The 24,003-nt window shown below is 44.1% G+C and overlaps 1 protein-coding gene and 1 long non-coding RNA gene across 2 annotated transcripts in view; one reads left to right on the top strand and one right to left on the bottom strand.

Annotated features, from left to right (window-relative positions):
- Positions 1-20,471, bottom strand: part of SLC4A4 (solute carrier family 4 member 4) — a 198,358-nt gene extending 177,887 nt beyond the window's left edge. Inside the window, exon 1 of the mRNA XM_067297497.1 lies at positions 20,408-20,471. The gene's annotated coding sequence lies outside the window, so the exon portion shown is untranslated. The remainder of the gene's footprint in view (positions 1-20,407) is intronic.
- A 681-nt stretch (positions 20,472-21,152) lies between these two features.
- On the top strand, positions 21,153-23,527 carry LOC106491806 (uncharacterized). Its single transcript, XR_010884331.1, has 2 exons — positions 21,153-21,522; positions 22,004-23,527. It is a non-coding gene; the product is annotated as an uncharacterized lncRNA (long non-coding RNA).
- The last annotated feature ends 476 nt before the right edge of the window (positions 23,528-24,003 follow it).

Consider the following 24,003-nt stretch of genomic DNA (forward strand, 5'->3'; position numbering starts at 1 on the left):
GTGCAGAAAGGGGGTGTTTATTGCCAACACCTGAGCTTACGATGGGAAAGCAAAGCCTTCTAAAAGAGGGACAGACAGAAAAGCCTCTTTTCTCCGCAAAATAGGGAAGAGCTAAGCAGATGGAGTGCTGCCACCTTTTGGCTCCGCAGCCTTATCGCAGCTGCAGGGAAGGACGGGCTGCTCGGGCAGTGAGGCCAGGCAGCAGCCTGGGCGCTGCACTGCTGCAGCTTCATCAGCAAGGCTGGAGGAAAGGAACAATTCAGGCTCTCCCGCTGACAGCAGTCAACACCAGCACTTTTTACAACCTTATAATTTATGACACAGGAAAAGTAAAACTAGTGTTTGGCATAAATAAAGCAGAATGGCCGATGTGGCAACACTAGCTGTTGCACAGAGACGCAACTCGCTCAAGTGAATAAATGCATAACATTGCTGGAGAAATATGAAATGAGAATTATGATTTGCTGATAAGGTTTTATGATTCGGCCTATTTCAAACGTGTTGCAATCAGGAAGAAACTCTAGCAAACTCTGGACTGAACAAAGGAAAAAATCAAGCCAGCTCTCCAACTGAAACAGGTACCATTACTGCATAGGCCAGGTGAAAATCAAATGTAAAGAATAACGCTATTGCAACAAGCCAGGGAGGAGAGCGTGTGAAGGGCTCCAGGGAGAAGAGAGGATTGTGCACACGAGGTCACGTAAGAGCAGAGAACAGAAGTGCTGACAGCAGGGCCCTGGCAGGGGTCAGGTCAACCCTCCTTACCGAAACGTCCACCGGAGAGCTCCCACTCCTGTGAATCTGGTCTTAGGCACAGGTGTACAGAGACTATACACATTAACGTGAAACGCAAGAGAAACAAGATCTTTGTGAGCATGCCGAACCAACCACCTCCATCTGCTTCTTAGAGCCTGCTATCGTTTACCCACCAAGACCCCTTCCTCACAAAACTGCCTTCCATGAAGTAGAGTGGGAGCACAACGGATGGGGATGCTGCAGGGAGGAAAGAGAGAGACAAAAAACAAGTTGACGGCATACCAAGAGCTGCTGGCTAAGCCATTTGGCAGGTCCAAGTCCCACGAGGATTACTCCTGAATCCGCACATACAAAATTCCCCCCCATTTACCTCCAAACACAAAAGGAGGAAACTGTCCATCACACAAGTCAATTTTCCTCTTGGAGGCTAAAACGTAATTTCCAGCTGAGGAGACTCTACATCTGCTGCTAGAACAGACAGCTGCCTTACGCTGCTTGACGTCTTTGGACACTCCAACACCTACTATGCAAAGCCATAAAGCATTCTTGTACCTCTGCAACTTCTCCATGTGCTACTAGGACAGCCAGAGTGACCCAAGCGTACATATCCTTAGGCTGCATTTTTGCTCCTTGTAATCACAACTGGAGCTCCTCAAAATAAATATGGCTTGCAAGAAACCGCCGGGGTACAACCCCAACAACAACATACCCCTCTACACTGCTCCCCATAAAGCCTAAAATGTCAACCAAGCTGGCATTCAGAGTCCTTCACAGGACTAAACTACCACCTAAACTACCCGTGACAAGTAACATCGTCCAACCATCAACATCGGATGGAGCAGCACAACCATCAACTGGACGAGGAGACTCACATATGCTGGGTGCACAGCGCCAGGACCCAAGCAAGCAGAGCAACACTGCCAGCTTCCTGGTCAGTGCCTACCAGTGCCTCCACGGAGCCACGGAAGTTAGAAGGTGAGCGTAGGGACGCATGCGCATGCGCCAAAAATAAATGGCCAGAGCCAATAAGCCAACCAAGCTGCTTCTGTCAGCAGGCTGAGGAGAGACAAAGAGGCATTATGATTTCTCTTCTCCGCAACCTGGGAGGCATTCAGATACGGTGACAATAGCAGCCAAGCAAACAGGAGACTAGGAAGGAGACCTGCTCCCTACTGATTCTCGCAGCCCATAAGCAAACAGTTGAGTGAACAAACCTAATGTGACCAACTCCTCACTAACAGCTAGATGCATTTTGTTTTTCCCTCAAATACTCACATAGAGGCTCTATAATACACACAAATTCGCTTCCGACTATCCTCAGCACAGTCTGGTTGATGCACTTTTCAAGTAGACTGCCAAGTTTATCTTGGATGCATTTTCCCCTGTCAGTTCTAAAACAGCATTTATTCACATGCTTTCTCAGCAAAAGGTTGTACTCACCAGGAGCAGGGGAGGAGAGAAGCCTCCCCTTTCCACAGAAAGAACTTGCACTATAATACTTTTAAACCCAAACTTAAACCCAGTTTCTTTTACAATAACTCTCAACAATCAACAAGGAGCTATTGCCTAAGATGACTGCTCTGCACAAGGCCATCAGGTACAGCAGACTCGGAAAGACTGATCTCGACTCTTCCCTCTCCAACAGATTTCCTGCCTGAGTGGAGAATGCCATTTCTTCTCTCCAGGGCCCCTCCAATGCTCTCCTGTGCAGAATGCTGAGATGAACAACACTTCCCAGCCTCACAGATGCTACAAGACTGAAACCTAAGAATGAGTGCAAGCTGCTAAAGCATCTTTGCTTCTGACAACACAGGACACATACGAGAAGGCTGGAACAGAGACCTCAAAGGAGCACTAGCTGTTCATTTGTTTTGGGATGTGCTTTACAGCTTTCTGTGCAGAACCCTATTTTCTGTTTGCAATGAATTGCCAGCACGTGTTGGACCAGGACACTTGTGGCACACTTACTGATTAACTGTGCATGCTGTGGTGAAAAGAAGAGGAAGCAAAGAGTAAAAAAGCTTTGCAAATTTATCATCTTACAACCAGCTCACTAGCAAACTCGCATTCTGGATTACTTATCTCTTCCAAGTGCTGGTGAAACTTCAAAGGTCTGCTGTTGTTCACTAGTCTCTCTCAAGCACAACAGTGACATAAGCCTGTCATTACTTGACACTGAAGTCCACTCGTTAGAGGGGTTTCTGAGCAAAGGAGCAGCAAAACACAGGGTAAGCATGCAACAGCCAACACAAATCAGTGAGGCTGAGCTCTCTGTTCCCCTGCCCCACTCAAGTTCCCTTTGAGGAAGTCCATCTAGGTGAGATGTATGACAAGATAGCACAGACATGTAACAAGCCGGAGCCCAACACAGCATGCTTTTGTGCTGCACGCAAAACCAAGCCAGACAAGTATACCTCCTCTGTCTCACTGGCGTAGCTTCAGAAAGCAATATGCATCTGTAGCCACAAGTGTCCAAACACAGCCTTTGCATATGGCTACAAGACTTTTCAGATTTCATGCTACTATTTCACCTATTTTTTTTCCACCCTCCCACTCAGTACATTCTTGAGAATAAATCTGTTTCATTTAAACAGACACACTCTCAAAGAAGCCATTTCTTAGATATCATCTCCCCATCAGTATTTCAAATGATGTTTTTTGCAAGTACCCATCTGCCCTCACACTGCTGCCCATTCATTCTATTTGAGTATTTTCCCTGTCAACCTCTGCTGTGGTCTTGTCAGCTGGTTATTAAGACCTAGAGAAAGACACAAGCCAAGGCTATGCAGTGCCTCTCATTAAGGCAGCAGCAGCAGACAGGATACAAAACACCACGAGAGGTTATTCGTTTGAAATGCCTCATTTCAACGGGTGTCACTTAGGAAAGCATAGACCATATGTTCAGTAACACTGTGTCATGCTGTTTAGACTACTGAAAGCGGTTTTAGTGTTAATGAGGCATTTTTGAAAAGTGAGGTGGGGGGGGCTTTTTGTTCTTGTTGTTTTTTTGGGGGGGGTTAATCCCCAATTAAGCTACCTTATTGTTACGTGAAATGTTTCAGCCTACCGTCAGACAGCCAGAGTTGTTTTCAGGGATTGAGATTAAGACTGAAAATATACCATTAATCTCATTTTTTAGGTATTAAAAAAGAGGTGACAAAGACAGGAGTGATACAGAAGAAAGCACTGTAAAAGAATGTAATTACAATTTCAGAACATGATTTTTAAATCATGTCATCTCATGTGTCCAAACTTTCCCTAAATAGTTGAGTTCTTAAATTAACAAGGGAAACTAAAAAGGCAACTCCGAAATGGGGAAGATTTCTCAGAGTGTTCAAGAGTAACAGTGGCTGGGCCCCATTTGCTGAAATCCTTAAGTGGATTTTAATCTACCCAAGTCCCATCATGGGATTTAAATACGAGCCTCAATTTTTGAGCAAATCAGGTTCTTAAAAACTCTTACTGACCGGAATGTCAAGAACTCCGAAGGTTTATCTCAACTCACAGATGAAGCCAGAACCCCTTCCTAAAACCAAGGTAAGAATTATTTAAATTTACTTTGGCAAAATAAGTCATGACCATTTGGATTTCACTTCAAATTTCTGTCAACTGCAGCAAAACTCTCCAACTTATAATGTTAAGGACTGAACTGGAATACATTCCAGAAATGAAATAACTACTAGAAAATAAATTATTAAGAAGGTAAAACTGAAGCTTCTTCTCTTTGTTTCATAACAAATCAGGGCTTTAGAAAAGGGAGCTGTTTCCCCATTTAACTTGCATAGCTTTAGCAAGAGAAGACCTTTCTTCTAAGCAAACAAGAAGGTAACGTCATCAAAATACAGGGAAATACGACTGGGGAAGAACTGGCACTGGACCCTAGGGTAGGTGTAGCAGCTGAAGCCATTGTTTTACTGTGTTTAGATTGCTTGCTGTAAAATGACACAGGGCTCCATAAAAACTGACAAAATCAGCTGCCTGTTTATTTTTCTTTCTTTTTTGTTAAAGAGACAGGTTGGTAATAGGAGATACACCAGCAGGCCAAAACCCACGCTTCACTCAAGCTGAATTTAAAACTGGTGGCCTCTCAGTTAAAACCCTCTCTCTGACAGGACTGGGTGAACCTGCACCAACCGAGGGGCTGGTTCCTGACACCTTCCACATACATCTGTTATACTGAAGGTACTTAGAGCAGGGAGAGAGTGAAGAGACACTCGAAGTAACACAAAACACGCACCAAGGCAGGAGCTTTATGAGATGTCCCCCTCAACAGGGAGCAGTGATCTCTGATGACAAATGTTATGAGTATATCTGCTAGAGGTTAATATAAAACACATTTTTTGTAGCTTAAATTTCTGCAAAGTGTGAAATATAAAATACAAAACTATTTTTTTTCTAGATAGAAAATGGTGTCAGTTTTGAAATCCACAAGCAGTAGTGGATTTTTACAAGAAATTTTCATTTCCATACAGCCTGTAGGATCTGGGGTTTTTTTTGTTTTTTGTTTTTGCAAACTACTACCTTGACAGTGCCATGTCCTGTCATATTTTTGTTGCAGTTTTGTGCCTTGCGGGCAACTTCTTATTTGACTATGCTTCATATGTCCAGTTGCTACCCCTAAAATTTTTTTTAGTCTCACATATTGATGAGAGAAAAACAGAGTTCAGTTTTGGCACTGGAAAGTTTTTAAAACCACACCAGCTCCAGGTCATTTGCTTGGAAAAAGGGTTTGTAAAAATCTTAGGAGTAGTTCAAAAACAGGAAAGAGGCAGGAGGGAAGAAAGCATTTCAGGAGTGGACTAAAGAACAAGTCCAACATGGAAAAGACGACTGCAAGCCATGCAGCATATGCTTGCCCTACTTGTAGAAAATGAGACAATGTGCGGCAGCTTATAATTTAGCGCACAACTTCAGGCTCAATAAGCCTTAGACAACACTGCTCCAGAGGGCTGATTTACGAGAGCATTTGTATGTGCTCTTCAACTGAAACAGGGTTTATCTAAGAACAATCCTGTTTTAGACGGTAGTTGTTCTTTGTTTAAGCCACACATAAGAACTCTTAAAAAAAAAAAAAAAAAGTGTCTAAGTGTATTGTGTCATATGACTAGCTACGACGGGCTACAAAGTTCCTGCAATATTACAAGCACATATTTAAGCCCAGCTCAGCACACGTATATTTAAAATGGGCGCAGACTTTAAAGGTACATATTGTACAGGGGATAGATACCTGCATATAAATATATAGAGATATTCAAATCAGTACAAGGAAACAGAAGCTGTGGGGCATCTCTGCAGTACCTGCTGACTACGACCTACACAGATTCACAAAAAGCAATGTATGGCTAGCATGGATTTGATGTCCTGTTTTCTACCGATCGACCGAGACATTAAAATGGGCGTCTCGGTCTGGCCAGACTGCCTTTTGAAAGAAAGAGATTATCTCAAATGGGAGTTTCTTGGTTTAAATCCCATTTCCCATTCAGCAAAAGAACAGTCAGTGTGTACAATGTGGGGTGGAGCACGGCACCATTAATGCAGGTCTGGTTTTCTCCAGGGAAAATGATGAAGCATTTTCAGTCCCTGCTTCCCAGCAGCTTCTGCAGTCATCCTCCCGTGTGACTACTTCAGGGGAAAGTCTCCACAGCAATAAGCCCCAGTACATGAAATGCATAAGACAAGGTTATTCCTAAATTTCACTTCTGTAATTACAATTTGGAGCTTTTCCCCTCCTTGAAGCTTCCTATGTTCAAATGCACAGCTCCCAGAGTCGCGCGTTCCCTTCCCTGTCACCTCCCTGAGTGTGTCTGAGGTTCCTAAGCTATTATAAGCCAAGCACGCAGTACAGCAAGTATGCTGGCATTATGCTTTTAGGTCAGCTTTCTGCTGGTAGATGACAATACCTGACCCAGCATAAAACTCAACTGGCACAGGCAGGCCCGACCCGGCAGAAAGCCCAGTTGTATAAAATGCTTTGGACACATCTGAAGCAGCCAAGGAAGCTAATGCACATTCAGCACTTCACACAATGCGGTCACAGCGTTTCTGATCCATCCTGAAGTGGAAAGAGGTTTCACGATATGCTGGTTTCAAAAACATAATCCAGCATAAAGGATATTTTTAACATGGATGATTTCAGTAATCTGCTTCAGCAGTCAACCTTATAAACAGTCCTTGTGGCACAACTGAGCAGCAGAGAATTGTGTTACATGGGCGGGAATTTCTTAAATTGTGTTTCGCATTGAAGTCCTCATGCAATTATGGGTGCGCTATCAAACTACAGACGCAGACCTGGAGACAGTGCATGACAGCTGCAAAAGTATGCCAAGGGGCTTATTTGATTTCTAAATATCATAAGCCTTGCCAAAAAAATCTCTGCCAGCCTTAAATAGTCACTAGATGAAAGTCCCTATAAGATGAATTTCTGCAAGTCAGATGACAGTTACTCAAAAGTAGAGGGATGTGACAACATTTGATCACACTCAGAAAGAGCTCAAAGCACACAGCTGTAGAACTAAGAGTCACCAAATCTGATTGACAGCATACACACACGATCCAGATGGAGGAAAGAACTTGCTTTTTCCAAAAATCTTAGCGAAAGCAAGGCAGCGGGGTTTCAAAGACTAAGTAAAGGTACTGCAAGCCAACTCCATCCTCACTAGAGCAACGACTGCCTGCCCGGGAGAGTTTAGAGCGGCTGCTTGCCAAGGGAGTCAAGACAGACTCCCTTCTGAGAAAGGACACTCGCACTGTTCCCAGCCCACACACCTCCGCACTCATTTCAGTGGCTTTGCTAATTTAATAACCATCAATCGAAACTAATGCAGAGCTGATAGCTTGAAATTTGACTGTCTGAATTTCTTGCTAAGTGTCCTTCTTGCCTCCACCAACTGCACCAGAGGAAAAAACTATACGAATTTATTGAAGATGAAGAAACAACATTTCCCAGGAAAAGCAGAGAAAGGAGAGCAATGCAAAACCAAATTATTTTAAAGCCATCTGGGAAGGAACTGAAATAAAAAAGAATTTTCCTCGCTTCCACCCATTCAAGCTCCAGTTTGAACGCCAGAGACAAAAAGCACAGCCCACAGCATCATGAATCCAGAGAGTCATTCTGTCTCTCAGCAGCGCCAAGGATCTAACAAAATAGCAATTACGCCAGCACCAGCCCCAGATCCCGAAGGCTGCAGGTCCTTTATGAATGACACCCACAAGAATCATTCAGCAGCAATGTAACTGCATGTGACAAACCCTCTCGGCATCGCCACAGCAGACTTGCGATCCAGGTCAAGAAAAGCAGCCGGCTGCGCTCTCCGGGAGTTGTTACCAGACTGCTGGGACAGAATCAGGCATGGTTGATCCCTGGCTATCACTAACCAGACTTACACCCACATGCAGGGAAAACTTTCCTGATTCAAATTTTCACCTGATGATATCAGAGGGGCACATACATATGAAATTTTGCCAATATTATCAGAAAAAAAAATAATTGTCATGGAGCCCTGACGGTCACTGGGCTAAAGGATAGCCCAAGGATTACGCCCTCAACCTCACTGTCGTGACTAAATCATTGCTACTAGCCTCACGAAAGAGCTCATCCACATATTTACTCCCTTGACAGCATCTGCAAAGAGAGCAGCCAGCAATATTATATAGACCTCAACAAAATTCCCTGGAGTGGACAAGAGGGAGCAAGGCACCAACGCTGAGGAGCAGAGCAGTACCTTCTGGTGCTCCTTGCCCTTCGTGTTTAGTTAACACAGTGCGGAGAATGATACACTGTAGCGACCTGCTACCTTGACTTCCACGTGTGGTGCCAGGGAAGAACATACCAAGCCTGTGATCTTTAATCTCGGACCTGTAGGCCATCAGTCACCCCATAATAAGAGTTTGCCCCAGACCACGCAGGGGCACATGATGGCATTTTTGCTGCATTAGTCAGCGAACAACGCGATACGGGTTTTGCGCCTCCAGGACACCAACTAGAACAGGAGGGACATGATGCAGCATAAAAGCAGACTGGTAAAAGCAGACAATACATGATCCAGCATAAAGTCAATCCATTTAAAAATGTTAAACTCATTTAACCAGCAAAATGAGGTTACTACTGGATCGGCATTTTGCTTCATGGGAGAGTAATGTACTTAATATGGTTCTAAGTGCCCTAAAGCTGGATTTACTGTATCTTCCAACCACAGCCAAGAGCATATAACTGAACTGCTGAGCAGGCAACTGCCAAGTTTTAACAAGACTGTCCTCTAGATGACATCCATTTAAGGGCAACCCAAAATAGACTTATTCATGTCAGCCTAAAACAAGACAGAGAATAAAACAATAACCCAGAACTGAATATTACTTTTCTGCCAGGAAGTGTTCATAGCTAGTTCTTATGAAATCCTTCTAGTGACCACTGCCAGGCAGGAGGAACTGTGGGAGAAAAACTGGTACCAGCACTGTGATTTGCTGGTAAGCAGAACTGTTGCAGGAGGTCCTCTGTCCTCCCAAGTAACCTACATACTAGTGCAAAGACTAACAAGGTTGTCTAGAAGACCAAGCAGATTTCTGGAAAAGCAAAGAAAGTGTGGCTGTAACATAGCTATTTGAAACAACGTCTGAAAATCCTCATCCACCCTAGGAATGGACTTGGGGGGGGGGGGGGGAGGAAATATACTCCTGGAAAGAGATGATCTAAAAAAGTTAAGACCTTTTGCATCTTCCATTACCGAAGGACTACTACTCAGGTTACTCATAGGCTCTTGTAGCATTTTTACAGCCTCGCAAGCAAGCTGAATCCTTAGGCTCCAGTGACACAACAGGGGACTAGTCCATAAGCACAAGTTTCCCAGACGTGTCTAAAAATCTTCTCTTCAGAAAGGGGAGACTCCCAAGTTCCTGAGGAACCTGGCCATTTTGATAAGGCTTTCAAGTATGGCATTTTACCTTAAGCAAGACACTAAGAATATTTTTAGAGTTTCCTCATTCTCTTTCCTCCTCCTCCTGAGCTTTGTAAAGTAGAAGTTCCTCCTTCTGTTTTATAAACTCAAAAGCATCTTAAAGAGTCACAGTTAAGATTAACACACAATACGTGATAGACAGCCTACAACAGAATGAAGTCCAGTTTGATTTTAAGGAGAGCATTAAAATTAGCACCTGCTACCATGACAGTAGTTAAAGCTACCAAGGTAAAAAGCCAGGAATTCTGAGCTAAGATCTGCTCTACAACAAGTATATGTGATCAGGCTTATTTGCTCAAGTTCATCACCCACCACCTGCTTTCACCCTCTTTGCTTTAGGCAGATGCAGGTGAAAAAGGAGGTAGACATTCTCCGTGAAGAATCCGCAGAAAAAACATTCTAAAGCAGGCCCGAAATGGTTGTTTTGCTTTGGTAACACATACAGTATATTCATAAAAGAATAACAGAATAAAATAATTTGTACATTCCTTTTTAGGCTGGCAGGGTCAAGGAAATGTTTAGCTGGCCTACCGATTAAAAAAAAAGGAAGAAGACATGAAAAAAATGAAATGCAGTTCTGCAGTTTGGAGTGCCAGGTGTGGCCATGAAGACAGGGGGACTGAGCGGGCAAGGCAATGCAATGTGCACGGCCAGCACTCATTCAGCATAACCTGCACAGCTCAGTCCTCATCTGGCTGCTAGGGAAAATTCCCGCGTGTTGCACTCAAACAAGTTAATTCCCACAAACTTCACTGGCTATCTTGAACTAAAAAGCTATGTTTCAGAACCTGGTACAACAGTGCCCAGCTCCAGATAATTTTCAGCAGAGTCTGGACATTAAGCTGCCTTTTGTCCTTTTCGTGATAAGGCCTTCGGTAAGCAAAAAGGTAAAAGATATTCCCTGGTGACTCTGGCCGAGTCACAAACACCTTAACTAGCAGCTACAGGCATCTTCTTAAACCCAGATTATAACCACCAAGCTCGTAAATCTTAACGTCATTACAAAAATCTTGGAGACACCTGTTAACAAAGAACTGCTTTATGCCCAGCATCTAATCACAATATGGTGTTTAAAGGTAAAAGGAAAATAGCCTACGATAATATTAAATCCCAGTTATCTGCACCCGTTATCTTGCATTTTCTTATTGCTCTACTAAGCGGAATGATTGGTCCGGGAGCAGAGCCAGAAAACTTGGGCTGATACCACAGTTCAAGACTCCGCACACAATACGAAGAATTTCAAATTAAGGGTCAGATCCAGAGGAGTACTGAACTTTTCCTGAAAGGCATTTAGCTGCCTTGATTGCGTTACGAGTCAAGAGTCAGGCCACCTCAGAAAAATACTAAGTTGTTTGTAACCCAAGCCATGACTGTAGCAGGAATACTTAAGGCAAAGGTGTCTTGCTCATCATTTAGGAATAAAAAGGCAGAAAAGGGTTCATGAAAGATGGTTTCATTTGAACTGAAATAATGACAGCAACTTTTAGAGTTCACAGAAACCTCTATGCACTCCTACATTTCTCCACCACTGACGGCTCAGAGGACATTCAGGTTACTCACCAGGAGATCTATCTTGACCATGAAGAGCAGAAGTTGGTTTTGCAATGCTTTTTAATAAATTAAGTTGTATACCTAATTTTCAGTGAATTGCATTGGCTCTAGGCTCTTCTAGCTTGATTTTTAATTTGAGTAATTATTTTAAAAGCTGTAGACATGTTCTTCCTTTACTCAGTGTCTGGAGAGGATTCTGACACTGTAGGATATAGTTGGGATTTCCACAGAGTTGTTCTGCAGCATATTCCCTTTCAACAAAAATTATACACTGCATTTCTGGCAAAGAGAAGAGATGGATGATCCAAACTGAACTCACAAAATAAGGCTGTTTTTCTTTTGCAGCAATTCCTAATATTTCACTGTTCTGTTTGTGGGCCTCGAGTACCTGTCCCAGGCTAAAATGTTGTGTAACAATCACAGCTGCATGCCCACTCTTAGATCGCAAATAGGAATAACCCATGAAACTGAATAGTCAGAGTATCATGGTTGTAGTTCAGTGCCCATGAGAGGCAAGAAAGGATGCCTGGGCTTGTCTACATTGTCAGCAAAGCACGGGCCCAAGCCTCATGCTCAAGCCCAGACTTGCTTACATTCTTTCCATGCTAGCAGGCTCTCAGGCTTAGCTTCAGAGCACTCCTAAAATGAAAAACCCAAGGCCTACCACAAAGCCGTGCAGACCCACCTTTTACTACATGCCACTGGACACCAGTAAGGCCAACCGCTCTAGTGCGGCCTAGAGCACCAGCAGCCACTGACAGCAGGTCTCTGCTAGGTGCAGTGTGTGGATGCTCCCGGTGCAAAGCCCAAGGCTCTGAGCGGGTGAAGCTCTGAGCCATCAGGCTTGGCGTACTTCAGCCTATTGCAGACCTGCACTTCAAGCACAGTAGTGACACAGCCAGCAGCAAAGGGAGCATAGCACGGTGCAAATCAGTCCTTTCTGCTGCAGCCTGCTCTGATAGTGACTTTCATCGCAACAGAAATGAAAGAGGAGCTATACATTTTCAGCCACGCATCAGACTGACACAAGTCATCTACCTGACCTTAACTGGTAACTCTTCATTCGTTTTGCATTCAAAGCTTAATTAAGTTTATTTCCAATGATTCTTATACTTTCATTCATATAACGCACAGTTTAAAAGAGCACTCTATCCTTCTGAACAAATTTATTTTCAGATTAAATGCTTCACAGTGCTTTTTATTTTAATTCTTCCTACAGTTACACAAGCTATCCGTGTTAAACAGAGTGAAGTATTAGGCAGATCTACACACTAATCGAAGGAAGTGTTTTCCAAATTCAAAGCATAAGAAAGGCACGTAGTCACCTTTTCCTCTACTACACTAACTGAATATTCATATTCAGGATTTGGATTCATCCTTGTAAGGTGTCAAAATCCACCTCTCTAGGCACAGTTAAGTTAAAATATACCATCCACTGAAGGCCCCACAAAGCATTTTCAAAGTTCCTATGGCACAGAAGACCTAAGCTGTGGGAGCCAGGCTCCCTTTCCTTCTAAAACCCTCTTAATCCAATTCTAACTTTTCAATATATTAACAGGTAACAGTCATAAAAAGGTAGAAAAGGCCAAATATTATTTTAACCGGAGCAAGAAGTATATACAAAGTTAAGGGAAATCTTTAAGTGTACCCTATTCCTGTGGAAAGTGTACTTGATCTTAAGCAAGAAGACTTTTCTCTTTCCAAACATATTTTGGTAACGTAAGTATCAGTAACATATCAGATACATAAACTGACTCTGAAACAGGCAGCATTTAAACTCATTACTTTGCTAACATCCGTCTATTCAAGATGTTTTCTCTATAAAATTAGCAATGCCATCTGACAGGGCTACAGGTGAACTTCATAACAGATTGTCTAACACCACCCTTAAACTCCGGTCTTCAGCGCCAATTTCCAACACACCACCCCGCCGCCCAAAAGCAGCTTATGGTTGCATCTAGACTTTGCCCATCTATTGGATAAAGATAGCCTCAGGCCCAGTTCTGCCCATTGGCTTCACCCACTGTGCTATCTCACTACGCATTTCACTTGTTCCTATCAGTGGAGCTACTCACTCAGGCCTCAATCCAGCAAAGCACTTAAGCACGGCCTTTAAGCTCAATCAGTTCAATTGCTCAAAGACCAGAAGTCACCCGTGCTAAAGTGCTTGGCAGGATTACGGGAACAGCCCCACTGAAATCCACACCCCACGTATTGTAAGAAAAGTGCTAGAATTAGAGCCACTGGACTGTAAGAAGTAACATAAACTATGGTGTCAGACACACTGATCAGGCTGTTGCTCTGGATTTCCAAACTCTCTCTAGGCGTTGATACAGATGCTTACTGCACCAAAACTTCATTCATCTCAGTGCCTTTTTAAGTGTATATATAGCAGCAGCATTACAGACAAAGGCATTGGGCACTGCTTCCATACAGCACCTCATTTGCAGTTCACCCAGGACACTGCTCCTCAAACTCACTTATTATTCACCAACTCTAGCCCTAATAGATCATGCGATGTTAACCAATTTATGTGCAACTACTCACAGGGCACTAGGCGCTGTACTGTTGTGCCATTAAGGCTTTGGAACGAAGCTTCTGTGGGGACAGAAGAGAACAAAGTACCCAGCTAATTTTTCATTGCTATTATTGTTTCTGCCTAGAAAGAGACACAGGCTGGTCTATCTAACAGCGCCACTGTTCTTCAGTTGGGCTGTTTGTCTGCTGAAAACAGTAACTGTCAGACATGGAAATGATATCAGACTATTCAAGTTCTACAAGAATTTGGATAAAATTCACCGCTTCATAATTACAAAAACACAATTTGCCAACTATGAGGGCTAAGCAAAGTTTGCATGTACAGCTGCCATACATGAGAACTACATTTAGTTTTCGTTCAATTCCAGTGCACTGAAAGAGGTTTAACATACTCCGACACTGCAATTCCTTGAGCTGTTGAGCAACTATTTCCCAACCTCAATCTAAACAGAGTCTTATTATATTTAGCAACCTTGTTGAAAGATCCTTACACTTTTCAAGTATAAGGGTTGATGACGTGTCTTAAGTGTTAGTTTTATAGTCACAGGTACAATAAAAGCAGTTAACTGAAACCTTTCATTCAAGGTTAAGAATTTAAATTAGAATGAGATCAGGAAATCAGGAGGTGATTAAAAACATAAAAGCAGTAAAAAACTTAAGGCAGAAAGATTCTCATCTTGGACTTGAAAATAACAGTGTCAAAGGTAGCCAACTTCTGTTTCTGCACCTATTATGCGCAGTAGACAAAATGTAAAATTAAATCTCTGCTGGGGAAGAATCACATAAAATTTAACCTGTTTCATTAATTCCACGGATTAGCAGCAGAAACCTTTGACGAGATAAAAAGAAAAGGAACCATATACACCGTGTCGCCCACACTTCTTAGCACAGTTTTCCAACCACAGTTATTTGTGTTCCTAATTAGGCAGATCATGGAAATAGCCAACTTCTTGATTTAGAGGTACGAACACTCAAACTGACCAAAAAAGAGTTCAAAATCACCTTTGAAAAAAATCTGTAACAAAAAAAATCTGTAGCCAATGGAAGCTAAATTGAAAAAGCCCAAAAAGAAGCAGCAGCAAAGACATACCTGCAATTTCACAGTCTCTGGCTGGATCATAGTTGTTGTTCTCTGAACCCCAAAGAAAATATTCATTATGGACTGTACCTCACAGAAATGAATTTCTTTTTAAGGAGAGGAATGTCAGAAAAAGTATCAAGCCAACCTTTTAAACCTCAGAATGTTTTTAAATATTTTCATTTATTATGGTAACAACATTAGAATTCAATGCAACTATTATAATTATGATTAATGAGAGAATACAGCAGAATTTTAGTAATCCTCAGTCTTAAATGAAGTCATTGAACAATTCCAATAACTGACAAGTCCAAATTTTCAAGACTTGCATCGAGATGCAAGATTTATGGGTCAGGACTTACATCTGCACAATTAAGACTTACTAAAATGAGATTTACTAAACAGCATTTACAGAGCATATATCATATAGTATCAAAACAGAAATATTAACTTGTCCGCCTATACATGTAGTTATATAAAAAAGCTAGGATTTGAAATGCTGTTGCTTGGAAGACTCCCCCGCACCTTAAACTGATTTTCTTAAGAGTAGTAAAAACAGAGATTAGCCATAGACAGATAGGTTTGTATGTGTATATATATGTATGTATAAATACACACGCACATACGTATGTATATATTTTTTTATTTTTATACACACACAAATAATTTTTCCCCTTCAGTTTTCCTCTTATTTCTTCAGCAGGACTATTAAGAACAAACATTTCTGGAATCCAGATGTCGAAAGTTCATCTGAGCCACAACTGAAAAGGATTTTGATTTTGGTGATCCCAAATTGGCTCTTCAACAACTTATCTCACCAGAAAAAACAGAAAATAGAGCCAATGTCCCCAGCAGGATCAGTCATACTGTAGAATAACACAGGGGCCACCCTCAAGCAGTATGGATTGCATCTTACTATCATATACTACACGTCCTGTTCTCCTTTTATTTATACAGCTATAAATTTGGATACAAATCCCTAAGTCCAAAACAAACACAACTAAATGGCAAGAATTGAGATCTAAAAATCAGGCTAAGTTTCTCAGATATCCTCTAGTCCCTTTCAACTCATGCAAATAGCCATTAACCTTATTGACAGTCCCCGTGGCACCTTCAAAAATTACTTCTGTGAAAAACTAGTACTTGCAGGAGTGTAATTCGAACGCATTTCTAGCTTTCTTTTCACTTATGGTAATGAGGCAGGTGGAAAAACAAGAGGACAGATGATACCATGGGTACTCATAGCTCAACAGATCACCACATAGCAGCTGAGTTTAGGAACACCTGACGCAACGGTCAGCTTTTGTTCCAACGGGTTTCTTCCGGACCCCAAAAGGCTACAGCAGCTCCAGCTGTATAATATTCCAAACAATATTCAGCTGTTCCCCAGGTAAATGGGTACAGGGCCCTGTACTAAAACAATGCTTATATTTCATAGGAGGTTTTTTAATCATAATTAATATCACATGCTAACTTTCAAGGCATAACATAACAGTAACTCCATGCTATTAGATGTTTGAGCTGAACATCCATGCAAGCCTTGACCTGAAGGACTATGACCACTCCTCAAAGCCACTATTCAATTCTGAGCAATCAGAAAGGTCTAGAAAGACCAGGGTACAGATGACAACCACTCTAGGAGATTGTGACAGGATTTAACTAGGTATTTTCAAAGCTCTGTAGCTTTTTAGTAATGCCACACGCTATTTATCACCAAATGAGATGCCATCGTAGCCTTCAACACTGTCCCAACAGCAACGAAAAGCATTCCTGCCACAAACAGCATACAATCCAGAGCAAAGTCAGTCAAAACAAGATGCTAGGGCAACCCAAAGTTCAGGGCAAAATCTCTGGTCCCAGCAGTGCCAATAAATAAAGCAGCATTGCTTGGCATGGTAGCAGCACTTCATCACAAACTTGATAATAATATTGCTGCTACATTTTCATTTCAAGTCACACAATGAAACATACTTAAGAGAAAGACTTCTGCCTCCCTGTTCCCATTCTGTTATTTACAGGGAGCGTAGAAGAGAAGCTTTCCTTCCACCAGAAGTAGCACAATGGCAGGAGACCATCCGTAGAGACATGCTCCTTTATCAGTATTAACTGTAAACTGCTATTACTGGTTCTTCAAAGTGCACTCCTTTGGAGCCTCCTAAACGCATTAGAAGCCGGAAGCAGCTAACTGACTTCAAACGAGAAAGCCCGATAGTGGTTATCAGAACCCTTTTCATTTGCTCAAAGCAAAAGTTGAAATTCTTAATCTAATGCACAAAAGAAAGTACGTGAAAGGCAGGTCACCAGAGCATGACAAGGATGCTATCTTGCTAATGCAGCGAAATCATTTTTACCAATGTCACATAGGAAACGACCCGATGCCATACTACTGGAGTTACAACACTGTGAACCTTGTTTTCAACAAAGTATCTTTAAACCTCGTATAAAGTCCTCCGGTGCTCCCAACCTGCAAGAACTGATTTAAACCCAAACCACAGCTTTTACTGTTTTGATGATATTCACATGTGCTCTTCAATACCCCAATGTAATAAAAACAAGTAACAGTCAAAAGACTAGCAATCCACACTAGCAGACTGGCATATAGGCACACAGCAGTATTACTTTCTGTAACCGCAAGAGCACCTGCTCTCACAGTTTCACCTTCCTGAAGCAGCTACTTGATCCAGGAAGTCTTTGCTCAATTAAGGAAACATTTTGCCTTTACAATAGCCTCTCTCTCACAGGACAAAATCTCTGACCCTATTGAAGAACCATTTCCTGAAAATAGCTGCTTGCAGAATTACCAGGAGTAAAATAAACGTAGCTCTTCTCTTTACTCTCTCTCACAACAATTTTCATTCACAACCTTGCCCAAAACACTTCCCACCCTGTTATTTATTAATGGGTTTTCCGGGTGGTAGCCCAGTTAAGAATCCTTCAGACTGAAGCATCGACTGCTGAAAGAGCACTTTAGTACGGGAGCAAGGCGCCCTCCCCGATATTCAGGTAGATCAGGAAACAACAGGAGTTACAGATTTCTCATTCGCACGGGGATGTTTTTCTTTGAACTGCACTTTGTGCGCAGATTCAACCTTTTCTTATCAATGTAAGACATCAGTAAGCGAAGTATTTGCCCTACACTGACAGTAGGATTACGAAAGCGTATTTTGAAAGTTCCCCTACAGAATTCCTTTTAAAACCCAACTATGAACAATACCGCAATACAAAACTAACACATAAGGTTGTTTTCTGACTGCACAGGAGCTTCAAGATTTAAAATAACAACGTGGAAGTTCAGAGGAAAATTCTTTACAGTTATCAGCTGCAAAAAAACCCCGCTGAACCTTGCCGGGAGCTGAATGGATATGCGTACAGGGTGTTAACTTGCTAGGAATGCCCTGCGCACACAAATGAAAACTTCAACCCTCTCCCCCATACCAGGAAAAAAAACAAAAAGGAAAAAAGAAAAAGGAAAAAAGCCAACCCATACTTCCTTCTTACCCCACTTTCAACTCTGGCTAGCAACAACACAACAAGCCGCCAGTTCCTCCTGGGCTATCCATAAACCCTCTACAATTGCCAGAGCCTTGAAACTTTGGAAATGCAGCTTCAAGCAGCCTCTCCTCTGAAGCCCAGCCACTGCTTTTACAGACATGAAACTCACACTCTGTAAAAGTGGTAGAGGAAAGGCAACAAGCAAACAAACCCCTCCCATAATATCGCCTTGGAAATGGGAAAGCCTATGGTTTTACTTCAGATTCATGTCTGACTTGGGGGGGGGGGGGGAAGCACAGAAAAAGCATCACTTCAGGTTATACTAACACACTTCAGATTGTACTGACATTTGCAAGCAGGTGAATTCACATCCTGTTTAGTTTAGTGAGATCTAAAATCACCAGTTGGACCAGAGCCTTGCAAAACTGGACTCTACAACCTTCTGACATGATGGCAGTCACTAGGAAAGATCTTCCAGCGCTTGCTCCAGCACTGAGTTACATGCAGGAGAAAAAAGGACAAAGACCATTGCAAATCAGTTAGTTCATATACACACAAGCATGCAAACGAGCGTGCACACACACACAGACAGATGTAAACAGTCTCATTTAAGCATGCTACATAGGATTGGAAACTATAACAACAAAATTAATTCTACCATGAAATAGTTGCTGGGGGTGGGCTTTTTGTTTTCAGTTTTGCCTGTACCTTCTCCTTAATGCATAAATAATTTACGTTTGATTTCGAGCCAAAATAAGAACCAGGCATACTTCTGCAGACTATCACATCAGCAATTAGTAAGGAGCAAATTCTATTCCCACACACAAAATGCAGCTCTTAACATTTTGTTATATCCAGCTAGCCAAGTTTTTTTTTTTTAATGGAAAATATGTACATTTCAAGAATAGCTAGAACAATAAAGCCACTAAGTAGCTAGCAGTCTATAAGCACAAAGTCATTTTTAGATGCCAAGTAAACACTCTCTTTCTGAAACAAAAGAGGATAAATATCTATACTATGTGGAACAATTCTCTGATGGAGTGGTTACTGTTAAGATTTGCCTTAGGGTCCAGTCTTGTTACTACTTATGCACTTAACCTGACTTACAGGAGCAGTTCTGCAGAATGATTAAATAAGAGCTCTTTTTGCAAATACAAAATTACTCCATTCGGGCAGGTTTACAGCAACAAGTCATTTGTGCCTTGAGGTTGCACCCTGCAGCAAGGCTACCTCCCCTGAGCTCCCTGACCTCAACGGGGGCTGAAGGCATCTGTCAGTTCCCAGGCACCACCAACACTTCCCTCGGAGTATAGAGCCTGGTATCTTCTTAAAGCTGTGCAATACCAGAAAGCTCTCAGCATATTCAATATAAATGCCTTAACTTCTCTAGAAAACACATACAAAAAAGATGCACTCCTAACAACGGACAGATCCATCATAATTAACGTTGTCATAAAAACAAACATATACCAACAAAGGAATGATTTAATATTCATTTCCATATTTGCTCTCTACCTGAGCAGAGCACCTCAGGACTGCAGTTCTTAGCAGGGAGCTCACAAAGGGAAGACAAGAAGCACAGAGCTCTCTCGGATCCATGAAGGCAGGGGAAATAACCCCATATGGCCAAATACCAGACAGAACATTAAAAACTTTAGAGGAAATCTGATTTCCTTGAGACGAGTGCTTTTGACAGCTTACTATAGTGAAGATAAATTGAAACTATAAAAAGTTTTCAAATCATGTAAAACATTTTCAAGTTACCGCTAACTAGCAGGCACCAGAGAAGCGCTCCTAGAGGGGAAAGCTCCCTTTGCATTTCAAACCTTTAACAACAGCAAAGGAAGAAACAAGGGGACTATCCGATCCAGCCTAAGAGCCCTAGCTAGGTATTACCTCCCCCCCCCTCTTCGGCGTGCGGCGCCCCGCAGCCAGGCGGCTCCGAGTGTCCGGAGACGCTTGGCTCACGCCAGCCGCCCCGTTCCGGGGCGAAGGGCCCCCGCGGCGGCGGCGGCGGCGGCGGGCGGGCAGGTGCGCTCACCTGCGGGGCTCGGGCTTGCGGCGCTCCTCCAGCTTGGCGGCGGACGGCGGCCGCGGGGCGGCGGCGGCGGCGGCGGAGCGGGCGGGGAGCGGCGGGCTGAGCGCGGCGGCGGCGGCGGCGGCGGGGCGGCCTCAGCGCGCGGTGCGGGGCATGGCTGCCCCCGGCACGGACGCGGCCGTGTGCGTGCGCCTCGCCCCCTCGCCCTCCGTGTGCGCACACGCGCGGCCCGCAGCGAGGGCGCCGGCTGGCAGGGGGAGCGCGGCGCCCGCCCAAGGCCCCCGCGGCCGAGCGGCGGCGAGGCGAGGCGGCTGTGCTGGCGGCGCCCGGCCCGGCCCGCATTTAAAGGCGCCCGCAGGCTCGGACGTCCCCTCGCCCGCTCCCATGCCGTCCCATCCCATCCCGTCCCAGCCCCCGCTCCCTCCCCGGGCGCTCGGCCGCCGCGCGGCGTCACGGGGCCCCGGGGCGGGGAGGCCGGAGGAGGAGTCTGCGGGGCCGGGGCTGCTGGTGCTACAGGCTCGCCCGCTTTCCCCGCCCGCCCGCCCGCCGGCACGGGCGGAGCGGGGCGCCCCGCTGCCGCCGCAGCCCGCGCCGGGCCCCGCCGGGCGGCAGGTGCGCGCCGGGCCGGGCCGGGCCGGGGGGAGGGGGGCGGCGGCCCCGGGGCCGCGGGCGCGGTCCCGCCTCTGCGACCGGCAGCAAGCCGGGGAGCAGTCGCCGCAGGAGGTGACCCGTGGCGGGCCCCCGCGCCGCGCTCTCGGCGCGCCCCGCCGCCGTGCGCCGCCCGCAAGGCACGGAGCGCCGCTTGCGCCCCGGCAGCTGCGCTTGCGGGGGGCTTCTTGCAGCCATCCCTGCAGGCTGCACAGGCTAACAGCGTTCGCGCTGCTCCCCCGGTCCTCAGGTTCCCACCTCGAGGAGTCAGCACGGCACGCACGCCCCGCAGAAGCCAAGTTACTGTACAAGTTGAGCAGCGGACGCTTTGCCTTGTGATACAGCAGAGCGACGTCCACAGGAGCAAAGGGGTGCAGGTCGTCAGAAAAGCGTGCTGCAGGCGGCAATCCTTCAGAGAGCCTAGCCTATTCCTGAAGCAGGAACCACATCACTTAAAACGCACAACCAAGGTAAGATCTTGGCCAAAAAAAAAAAAAAAACCTGCAGAGCAAAAACCAGGAAAAAGTGGAAAACATCATTCAGGCCGTCCATTATAATTTTTCAAGGAAGTCATATCTTATGCGGCATTTCTGCTTGGCTTCCAGCAGGGCAAATATAACCTCTCACTAGGCAGTTACGGGGCAGTCCTGCAGCCTGGCTACGTTTGAACAAGGCCCTGCGCACAAGGTGCTTATGCACTTCAAATTCCTTCTGGTACGCTGCTGCATCAGCCCAGGGAGAACTGCTGTTCACCATCTGAGCCTTTACATCCAACATTTGACCTTTCTGCCTGTACATGTAAACTTAGATCCTGTCTGTCTCTCTCTCACACATGCAGACGCACGCACACACACTTCTATTTCCAAGAACTACCCTTCAAAAAGTTCTTTCCAAACTGATGGTAAAGGAGAGCACCAATGCCAAAACTAATACCCCTGTTTTGTTCAGCAGGCTGCGGCTCTTGTGCTGAACTTTACCATCCAGGCCAACGTGAGGAGACTCGTAAAAGATTTTTGCGCTACTGGGCTCTGCAAACAGCTCACAAGTAACATGGCAGAACAGCAATCCATCAGCAGAAAGGACAAGAACACGCGGGGAACAAAGGCGACTATTGTTGCTCCGCAGAGAAAAACTGCGCTTCTCCAGCAAGGTTTAGCATTACCATATGGCAACTGCCTCTTCAGCTAACTCCCGAACTACCGGGCTCCACTCTTGTCACCTGTCCAAATCATGTATTAGGGGATAATATGCAATTCATTGTACAGGCAAAAAAGTAGCAGCGACAGAAGCCACCGTACTTGCAGGGCAGAGCAAAAACACTGCAGAAGTGGACTGATCTCCCCTGCCCAATTTCTACTAGCCCTTCTGCTGCTCTCACCGCTGTACTTTCCTCAGCCTCTGAAAACGGGTATCTGTCTTTAAGCTACTATTCCACCATCCCCTTCGTAATGTGCTCCTGAATGCTTTCAGATCTGTGGTCTGAACCTGAACTGGTCACAGCTTGGCATCCTCTGCTCCCTTCAATAAATCAAACTCCTTTTGGGTTTCCAATAGTCACTGACAAGGAGAAAGTGATTTTCATATCTTAGAGCTATGTTTCATTTTAACAAATGACAGCTGCTGCATTAACAAAAGCCAAGCATGAAATGAATTTGTAAGTTTAGTATAGTCAAGTCCTAACCCAAATAACTATACAATTCTAAACCATCCTTCCCTCTTCCCAAGGCATACACGACAGCTCAGAATCAACCACTATTCTCCTCATGATTTAACTTTGTAATTTCAGTTAGTACGAACCTTCAGGTTCACATCTATTTCTAAGTGAACTGGGAGGTTCACTTCTTTAGCTGCTTCAGAAGATTGCTATTGCTTCTTGCCACTTGGACAAGTAATATGGGGTTTAGGATTTTTTTTCCTGTTGGGTTTAGTTTCCTCAGTAAAAGCACCTCTTTGGCCATCCTTAGCAGTTGCCTTTTAGCTCATGGTTTGAGTAACATATCCAGCTCCCATACCAATTCCATTTCTTTACAAATCATTTAACTTCAGATACTATCATCTTAAACCTATGCATTTAATTTTTTTGCCAAAAGTTGTTTTGGCATTACAATGCATGAGTTTTAAGTCAGTCTTTAAATATACCGTCACTACATATAATGATCTAAAACCCTAACAAAACCATTTCCAGGAGTCCTTAAGTCAAGAGCCGAGTGGGTGATCTCAGCCAAGTTTTAAAACGAGTGCATTCTACGTACGGAGAAACATGCGAGTAGAACAACATAGTTCTGTCCATCATTGTGACTGACAACACAAAACCCCCCGTCAGTTGGACCTGATTTGCATGACATGCTGTCATGTATGTGCACATTTTGACATGACTTGCACACTTCAGTCTGTTTATTCCCCCCTAAAAAGATTTTGTCTAGTAATTTCCAATATTTTTTCCCTATTTCATTTAATAAACTGGGATAAGCTCATCATTTAAGACCAAAGCCTGCTATCTTTCCCTTTGTAGAATAGGCATTGAAGAAACAGGGTTTTGTCTGTGAAGTCTTTGGTTGTCTATTTAAATGCGTGCTTAAGTCCACCAGCTTCAGCACTGCCCACAAAGGCTTTGCTAAGAAAAGGAGCGCCCAGTGGCTTTACTGATGCAAGGCCTTCACCAAAGCAAACCTTGTACACAAGACAAAGGCAATACAGCCTGCAAAAGCTATTGCAAAGGACAACATCCCGCGTTCAACTAAATATCGATGGTTAGACAGAAATTGTCTGCCTTCTCGGCCAGTGTTCAGTCTTCTTGAAAAGTACCACAAAGCATCTTTGTCAATGACGGCATTTGATATTTATAAGGATAATGAGAATGGCTAAAGTTACAGTGGTAAGTTTAGGACATACATACATGCATGTGCTCAGCTGAATTGGTAGAGTAAAACTTTCCCTATGGGCAGGTTATT

This window comes from Apteryx mantelli, chromosome 5 (assembly GCF_036417845.1).
Source record: "Apteryx mantelli isolate bAptMan1 chromosome 5, bAptMan1.hap1, whole genome shotgun sequence".
Lineage (NCBI taxonomy): Eukaryota > Metazoa > Chordata > Aves > Apterygiformes > Apterygidae > Apteryx > Apteryx mantelli.